This window comes from Pteropus alecto, unplaced genomic scaffold (genome assembly GCF_000325575.1).
Source record: "Pteropus alecto unplaced genomic scaffold, ASM32557v1 scaffold25, whole genome shotgun sequence".
Taxonomy (NCBI): Eukaryota; Metazoa; Chordata; class Mammalia; order Chiroptera; family Pteropodidae; genus Pteropus; species Pteropus alecto.
In genome coordinates, this window is record NW_006441955.1 from 35,315,891 (window position 1) to 35,325,122 (window position 9,232).

At 35.1% G+C, this 9,232-nt stretch overlaps 1 protein-coding gene and 1 pseudogene across 7 annotated transcripts in view; both read left to right on the forward strand.

Moving 5' to 3' along the window:
- The window catches only part of KIAA1107 (KIAA1107 ortholog), an 87,872-nt gene that overhangs the window by 35,948 nt on the left and 42,692 nt on the right, over positions 1–9,232 (forward strand). The window lies entirely within an intron of this gene.
- LOC112485839 lies at positions 221–339 on the forward strand (annotated as a pseudogene).

A 9,232-nucleotide genomic window follows, 5' to 3' on the forward strand; every position in this document is an offset into this window, starting at 1 on the left:
TTAAAAGGAAGTGAACACAGACACGATTGGGGAAAGAAAATGAGCAACAAGGAAGCCATATTTTCTCCTCCAAATCTTTTATAATCAATAGTGTTTGAAGGTACTGTAGGCGTAGAAAATAAAAAATAAGGGATTGTAAGCTGACAAGGTCCTTGCAGTCTGTGAGGCCAACCAAGTGTTGCCTCACCTAAAAATAAATAAAAATAAATAATTCTTGAACTTCTATGGCCATGCCACGCTGAACAAGCCCTATCCCATTTGATCTCAGAAGCTAAGCAGGGTTGGGCCTGGTTAGTACTTGGATGGGAGACCACCTAGGAAGACCAGGTGCTGTAGTCATAAAAAAATTTAAAAATAAGAGATTGTAAGATGGCAAGGTCCTTGCAATCTGTGAGGTCAACCAAGGGTTGCCTTGCCTAAAAAAATAAATAAAAATAAAAATTCTTGAGCATGTCTATAATAGCTTTTTAAAATGCTTTGCTAATTCCATCATATCTTTTATTTCTGGGTCTGTTTCTATTGACTGATTTTTCTCCTGGTTGTAGTTCATATTTTGCTACTTCTTTACATACCTAATAATTTTTTATTAGATGCTGGATATTATGAATGTTATGTTGTTAAGTGTTTGAAGTTTGCTTTGTTCCATTACAAAGAGCGTTGGAGGGGAGAGAGAAAAAAATGGCATAGATGATGGAGGCTCTGTTCATTTCCTTGGCAACCAAATCAAAGTTGTGACAGAAACAAGGAGCAGCAGTAAAGAAAAGTCGCCTGTGATCTAGATGAACAAACTATACAGCTACGGAGAAATCCAAGAAAGCTTCCTGCAACGGCAGAAGATAGAACAAGGCGAGGACGCAGGGCTGCCCAGTCCCGAGCAGCTGAGTGAGATGGAGGCTGTGGCAGCAGCAGCAGCAGATGCCTCTTAAAGGGGCTGCATCCCTGAGCAGGTTTTCGCGGTGATGGACCTGCTCGCCCTGAGCACCAGTGCCAAGTTGGTTGTGTGCAGAGGGCACCCGGGATTTATAGGGAGACATTGTCGGAGTGAGGACCCAGGGGAGATTCTCTCAGTACATAAGGGCCAGCAGTATCCATTGTTCCCTGTTGAGCCCTCTCCCCTCCCAGTGCACTGACACAGCTCTGGCCATTGCTGTGATGTCATCAAACTGGATAATAAAGATCACTCCTCCCAGAGGATTCCCTGAAACCCAGCCTCCCCCAATTCGGGCCCCACCCAAGCCACATCCAGGTGTATTCTCAGTGAGTCAGCTGCTCCATGCTGAGACACACTGATGGAGGCAGCTGGCCTCAGTTTCTGGTGTGGCCCCGGAGGGGTATAGGCTTGGGCTAAATTTGGCCTGCAGCTGAACGCCCCTCAGGACTGTGCCACTGGACACCTACTTCACAAATCCACACTAATAAGACCGGGAGACTTAGGAACTTTGCTTAGTACATAGAAACAAACATGGAAAGGCAGCTAAAATGGGAAGACAAAGCAGCAGAAACTGTATGAGAGAATAGAACAGACATCCAGATACAATGGAGTAAAGTAATCTAACAGATGCAGAGTTCAAAACACTGGTTATAAAGATGCTCAATGAATTTTTGGGAATTGCATTTCTGAAATGAAGAACACATTATTTGAGATGAGAAGTATATTAAATGAAATAAACAAAGAAATAAACAAAGTGAATAAAGGATCAAATGCCTTATCTATAGGATGGGAAAGCCAAAGACTCTCAATTAGAATGGCAAGAGATAAGATGCCAAGACTATAAAAATAATTTAAGAAACATATGAGACACTATTAAGGTTCTAAATATCTGTCTAATAGGTATAACTGAAGAAAATCAAGATGTTGAACAGTCGTTTGAAGAAATAATGATGGAAAACTTCCCTAACCTGGTGAAGGAAATGGAGATAGAACCCTAGAAAGCTCAGAGAATTCCAAAAATCAGGGATCCAAAGAGGCCCACACCAAGACACATCATAGTTAAAATGCCAAAGGTTAAAGACAAAGACCGAATCCTACAAGCAGCAAGCGACAGGCAGCTCGTTACTTACAAGGGTACTCTCATAAGAATGTCAGCTGATTTTTCAACAGAAACTTTGCAGGCCAGAAGGGACTGGCAAGAAATATTCAAAGTAATGAAAAGTAAGCACCTACGACCAAGACAATTCTACCCAGCAAGGCTATCAGTTAAAATAGAAGGTGAGATAAAAAGCTTCCCAGACAGGAAAAAGCTAAAGGAATTCATAACCAACAAGCCAGTATACAAGAAATGTTAAGGGGACTTCTGTAAAAGAAGAAGAGAGAAAAAAACTCCATAAATATGAATAATAAAATGGCAATGCTATGTACCTATCAATAATCACTTTATTCTTAAAATGGATTAAATGCTCTAAATTTTCTTTGGTAACAACTCCATTCTTATCAGTAAGTACCTTACATGGAAAAGAATTAAGTACTCCAACCAAAAGATAGAGTGGCTGAAAGGATAAGAAAACAAGACCCGTACATATGAAAAGGAAGGGAATGGAAAAAGATACTGCTTTGATGAACCTAGAAGGTATTTAAATCAGACAGAGAAAGATAAACACTATATGATTTCACTTATATGCAGAATTTAAGGAATAAAAAGAACAAACTAATCAAAAACAGACTCACAAATATAGTGGACAGTTTGGTGATGGACAGAGGGGAGGGGGTTTTGGAGGGCTGGGAGAATAGGGTGAAGGATTAAAGAACAAGTTAGTAGCTGACGGATGGTTATGGGGATAGGAAGCATGGCATAAGGAATGCAATTAGCATTAATATATTGGCTAGGTGGAGGGTCAGGGGAGGGAGGAAGCAATTGAGGGGATCATTTTATGAACTATAGATGTCTAACAAATGTACTGTATACTTGAAACTAATTAAAATTTTTAAAAAAGTTTTGGACTTTGTTTTAGCAGACAATTAAGTTATTGTGGATCAGCATTGTCTTTATGAGGCTTGTTTTTAAACATCGTTAGGGTGGATCAACAGTAGCCTTTGGTCTAAATGTTATATTGCTCTTCTACTGAGATGTGACCCTTCTGGGATCTTTTCTTAGTACCCCGAGTATTCAGTTCTTACTAGAAGGAAATTGAATGTCTGCCAGCCCTGTGTGACCAGGCTTATAGCTCCCTGGCCTTTATTCTTTGCCTGACTCTATATATGCTCAAATTATATTCATATAAAGGCTCAAGGGGATTCCTTCTCTAAATTCTGCAGCTCTTTTTCTTCATAACTCCCTCTTCTATAGTAATGTGCCCCATAAATTCTAACTGACTCATCCTCCCAGAGCTCCTATATTTGTCTTCTCAACTCAGCAAAACAGCTTGGTTTTGCTCATATTTGTTCCCTCTGTGGCCATAATCTAGAAACTGTTTTCAGGAAGAAAAGCATTGTGATTATAGGGCTTACCTCATTTACTTTCCTTCTCTTAGAGATCAGTGTCCTGTACTGCCTTTATTCAATGTCATATTTTACTCACATCTCTAATTGTTAATGGAGGTTAGGCAAGTTCCATGAGTGGAAGCAGAATCCCTAATTTTCTTCTTGATGTAGTTTATGTTTTAGAAAAGTTGTAAATTTACAGAAAATTTCAGAAGAGAATACAGAGAATTCCCATATGTCCCCACACTCAGTTCCCCTATTATCAATATCTTATATATACATCTTAGCATACTACGTTTGTTACAATTAATGAACCGATATTGAGACCTTGTTAATAAAGTCCATATTTTATTCAGAATGCCTTAGTTTTTGCCTGTCATTTTTCTCTTCTAAGATCCCATTCAGGATGCCATATTACATTTAGTGGTTATGTCTCCTCAAGCTTCTCTTGACTATGACAGTTTCTCAGACTTCCCTGTTTTTAATGACCTTGACAGTTTGAGGAGTACTGGGCAAGTATTTTTCAGAATGTCCCCCAATTGGAGTTTATCTGATGTTTTTCTTATTTCAATTGCTTCTTATGTTCCTTCGACATACCCTACCCCATCATTTTGTGTGTGTGAAGCATTTTCTTATCTTCTGACACTAAAAGATACTCTAGCCTCATCTGTCCTAGAATCAACCATCTGTCTAATGAACCCTGGTTATTTTTATTCTAATGGTATAAGAAACTAATATCTGGTCAGTGGATGTGCTTGTTGCTATTTCTTTTAGGTCCTCTCAGCTGACAGCAAGGAAATACATGTGTATATATTAACCTGCATATATCTACAAATATTTCTGTATGAATCCATCTTTATATTAAGCTAAACATGAATTCATACTGATGTCTCCAACAGTAATCTGTTACTACATGGGTCATCCTAGTCTTACTTCCTTCTTTGTCTATAATCTTTCACTATAACAATGAGAAACCTGGCTTTCATTATCCAACATCTAGTACTTAATTGTTCAATTCTAGAATTCATGTATAGCAGTTTCAAAACTGTTAATTTATACCTCTATGGGAACTAGAGTACAGTGGCTTGTATATAGTTCTTTTGCTTTTACTCTTACAGTCTCTACTCATTTCTAATTATTTAGGCCCCCACCTTTCTTTCCCACTCCCTTCAGTGAGGTTATTCCATACATTTGCAATACAGTTAGATTCTTTTGCCACAGTCTACATTTCATCATGAGACCCCTGACCAATTCCTAAGTGTTTTTGTTTTAATTTGTATACACTAAGGTTGACTTGTGCTGTAAAGTTTTATTGGTTTTTATAAATGCGTATTGTCCTATATCTACCATTACAGTATCATACAGAATAGTTTCAACTGAAAATCTTCTGTTGTGGACCTATTCAACTTTCCCCTTCCCCAAACCTCTGGCAATTTTTTAACCCTCTCCATGGTTTTTGCCTTTTCCAGAATGTCATATAAATAGAATCATGCAGTACATAACCTTTTTCAGGCTGGATTCTTTCACTTAGTGTGCATTTACAATTCATCTATATTTTCGTGTGGCTTGATAGCTAATTCCTTTTTTAACACTGAGTAATATTTCATTATAATGCATGTACCAAGGTTTGTTATCTTTTCACCTATTGAAGGACATTATGGTTACCTGAGTTTTGGTGATTATGAGTAAAGCTGTTATAAACATTTGTGTGCAACTTTTTGTGTGAACATAAGTTTTCAGATCCGTTGGATAAATATCTAGGAGTGTGATTGCCGGATCATATGGGTAGACTATGTTTAGCTTTGTGAGAAACTGAACAACTGTCTTTCAAAGTGGCTATATCACTTGCATATAATGAATTCTTTTTGGTCCTCATCAGCAATTGATATTGTTCGTTTTTTGGATTTTAGTTATTCTAATAGGTATGTACTGGTATTTCGTTGCTGTTTTACATTTTATTTACCTAATGACAAATTATCTTAAGGGTCATTTCATTTGTAGATCGTCAGGAGGTTGTTTTTTTTTTTTCAGATCTTTTGCTCATTTAAAGATTAGTTGTTCATCATCTTATTGTTCAATTTAAAGAATTCTTTGTATATATGGGATAGAAGTTTTTTTTCTGATATATGGTTTGCAAATATTTTTCCCCAGTTGGTGCTTTGTCTTTTCATTCTCTTAACAGTCCTTTTTACAGAACAAAAATCTTTGATTTTAATGGAGTTCATCTTGTCAATTTTTTCTTTTATGCATTTCACTTTTGATGTATCTAAAGTCATCACCAAACCCAAAATCTTATGTGTTCTTCTGGAAATTTGTTTTTTTTTTAATTTTACATTTAGATCTGTGACCCATTTTGAGTTACTTTTTGTGTGAAGTCTCTAGGTTTTTTTTTTTTACATGTGGAGGTTTGGTTGTTTCAGCACCATTTGTTGCAAAGACTATCCTTTCTCAGTTGAACTACCACTGTGCTTTTGTCAAAACTCAATTGACTCTATTTATGTAGGTCTATTTTTGGCATCTCTATTTTATTCCATTGATCTCTGTCTCTTTTTTCACCAGTACATACTGTCTTTAGTACTGTAACTGTATAGTAACACTTGGAATCAGGTAGCATGAATCCTCCAACTTTGTTCTTCTTTTTCAGTAATTTGTTGGCTATTTCATGTTCTTTGCCTTCCCATATAAATTTTAGAATCACTTCATCAATATCTATAAAATAGCTTTCTAGGATTTTTTGCAATTGGTTAAATTTTTAAAATCATAAATAGATGTTGAATTTTGTCAAATGCTTTACTGTATTTTGATGATCACATGATTTTTCTCCTTTTTTTTAATGTCTAAATTGCTTGGTTTTAAATGTAAAGGCAGTCTTGCATTCTTGGAATAATTTCAACTTGGTTGTGATGTTTTATTCATTGTATTTATTGCTGGATTCACTTTGCTAATATTTTATTTAAGTTTTTTTGCATCTATATTCATGAGAAAGACTGGCCTATAATTTTCTTTTTTTGTAACGTCCTTTTAATAGCTCAATTTTAGGTCTCAAGGTTATATTGACTTCATAAAATGAGAAATATTTCTTTTTTTTCTATATTACTTTACTTTTTTATTTATTTGAGTAAGATTGACTATATCTTACTTATATATTTATTGGAATTCACCAGGGAAGTCATCTTGGCCCGATCTTTATTTTCTTTCTTTTTTTGCAGTTTAATTTATTGAGTTAGAATTCATATATAATCAAATGCATACAATTAAAAGTTCAATTTGATGAGTTTTGACTAATTTATAAGCCTCTTTAATCTCACCACAATCAAGATGTTAAAATTTTTCATCACCTAAAAAGTTTCCTTGTGCCCATTTGCCATCAGTTCCTCCATTTTCCCTAGCCCCAGTCAAAAACTGAGTTTCATATGCTTATCTGTATATCTTTGATGTTCATATCTTTTGCCTATTTTTTTAATTGGGTTGCTTGTTTTCTTATTGTTCTGTTTTCTAAATTACATGTTATTCTACCTGTCCTAGAATTTAATATAAATGAACTCTTACATATTGTTGTGTTTGGCTTCTTTTGCTTAGCATAATGTTTTTGAGCTTTATCCTTGGATATTATGTATGTCAGTATTTCATTCAATTTTTATTGCTGAGTAGAATTATATGGATATATCATAATTTGTTTATTCATTCTCTTGTTGATGGATATAATGGTTGTTTCCAGTAGTTAGCTATTATTAATAAAGCTGGTATGAACATTCGTGTACAAGTTTTTGTGTGAATATATATTTTTATTTCTCTTGGGTAAAAACCTAGGAGTAGAATTTCTGGGTCATATGACAAATGGATGTTAACTTTTTATAAAATTGACACACATTTCTCCAAAGAGGTTGTGCCATTTTTATACTCCCATCTGCATGCTATGAAGAGTTCCAGTTGTTTCATATCTTCACCACCACTTGACATTATCAGTCTTTTACATTTTTGCCACTCTGGTAGGCGAGTAGTGCTATCACACTATGGTTTTAATTTGCATTCCCCTGATCACATGAGTGTCTTCTCATGTTCTTATTTGCAGTTTGCAAATCTTGTGATATTTCTGTTCAAATCTTTTGCCCAATTTTTTAAAGCACTCTTAAAGAGCGTGATTTGGTATAAATTTTAACGTAACTAAGCTGTTGAGAAAGAGACATGTACCTTTTCCCCCCTTAAAATGAATCATGTATGTACTGTTCTGACCATAGGTTTTTCCAATCCTAATCTAATGCTCAAAACTCGATGTGATATCATTCTTTAAAATTAGCCATAAACTTTAGTTTTAAAGTAAAACTATTTCTACCAATTTGGCTCAATTTTTAGTTGGGTTGTTTATGTTCTTATACTGAGTCATAGTGGTTCTTTATGTATTCTGGATTTTAGTTATTTGGTAGATGTATATTTTGCAAATACTTTCTCCCAACAAACTGCTTATCTTTCCATTTTCTTAAAAGAAATTTTGATAGGGCCAAAGTTTAAATTTTTGTTTTTTTAAAAAGTGTTTCATGCTTTTTGTGTCCTAAGAAATCATTGCCTACCCTAAAGTCGTAAAGATTTTCACTTGGTTTTTTTCCTAGAGATTTTATAGTATTAGCTTTTATATTTAGGTTTTAGACCATTTTGAGTTGATTGTTGTGTATGGTGTGAGGTTAACTGCCGAGGTTCATTGGTCTTTCCCTTCAGACTTTCAGTTCTAGTACCTTTTGTTGATAAGATTGTCTTTTCTCTGTTGAATGACCTTAACACCTTTGTTGAAGAGCAATTGGCCATATGTGTGTGGATCTATTTTTGGACTTTTAGTTCTGTTCTAGTAATCTATGTCTATTCTTACATCAATACTACATTATCTTGATTACTTTCACTTTATAGTAGGTTTTGAATTATGTCTTCCAACATTTTCCTTCTGTTTGATGGTTGTTGGGCTATTGTAGGTTCTTTGCATGTCCATATACAGTTTTAAATGAAGTTATCAATTGCCACTAAAAAATAATCAAGATTGTGTGGAATCTGGAAATTAACTTAGTCAGAATGAATGTGTTAACAATTTTGGGTCTTCAAATCTATGAGCACAGTTTACCTCTCTCTTAAGTCTTTTACGTATCTCAACAATGTTTTATGGCTTTTAATGTAAAGGTATTGCACTTTTTTATTTCTCCCTATGTATTTGACCTTTTTGATACTTGTGTAAATGAAATCCTTCATTTTCTAGTTGTTGATTATTATGCCTTGTTATCTTTGGGTGATTGTTGGTCATTTTATGAAAATTTATAGAAATAATTTGATACTCCAAGTACAGTTATTTTAACGAAGACAAGATTTCTTTTTGTTTCTGGCCAGCTGTTAGGCTGGATGCAGATCACATTAATCCAGTCAGAGATTGAGCTGATTCAAAGCTGGACTTCAACTCAAATAAAGGCTAATCTATTTCCCATTTGTCCTTCTTCTTAGCATGTAGACCTTCAGAGTCCAACTATAAATCTGGGATAACCACCAAAGCCTCCCCTCTTTGATGGACCCCAAATTCCAATTTTCATGCATCTAAGCCTGTGAAGATTGCTAGAAGCTGTGCTCAGCTTTTTAGTCTCTCGGCTATTGCTTTTACTTTAAAATTTAGCAATTGCCTCAGTGGAAGATTACCTCGAATAATTGAATCAACCTCTTTTGTCTTCTCTCTTGTAACTTGTCTCAAAAGCTACTACCACAGTAGCTTTCTTATGCCTTTGAATCATGCTTGCTTTGCTTGCTTGCTTTTTTTCAAAAATATATATTTTGTCCATATTTCCT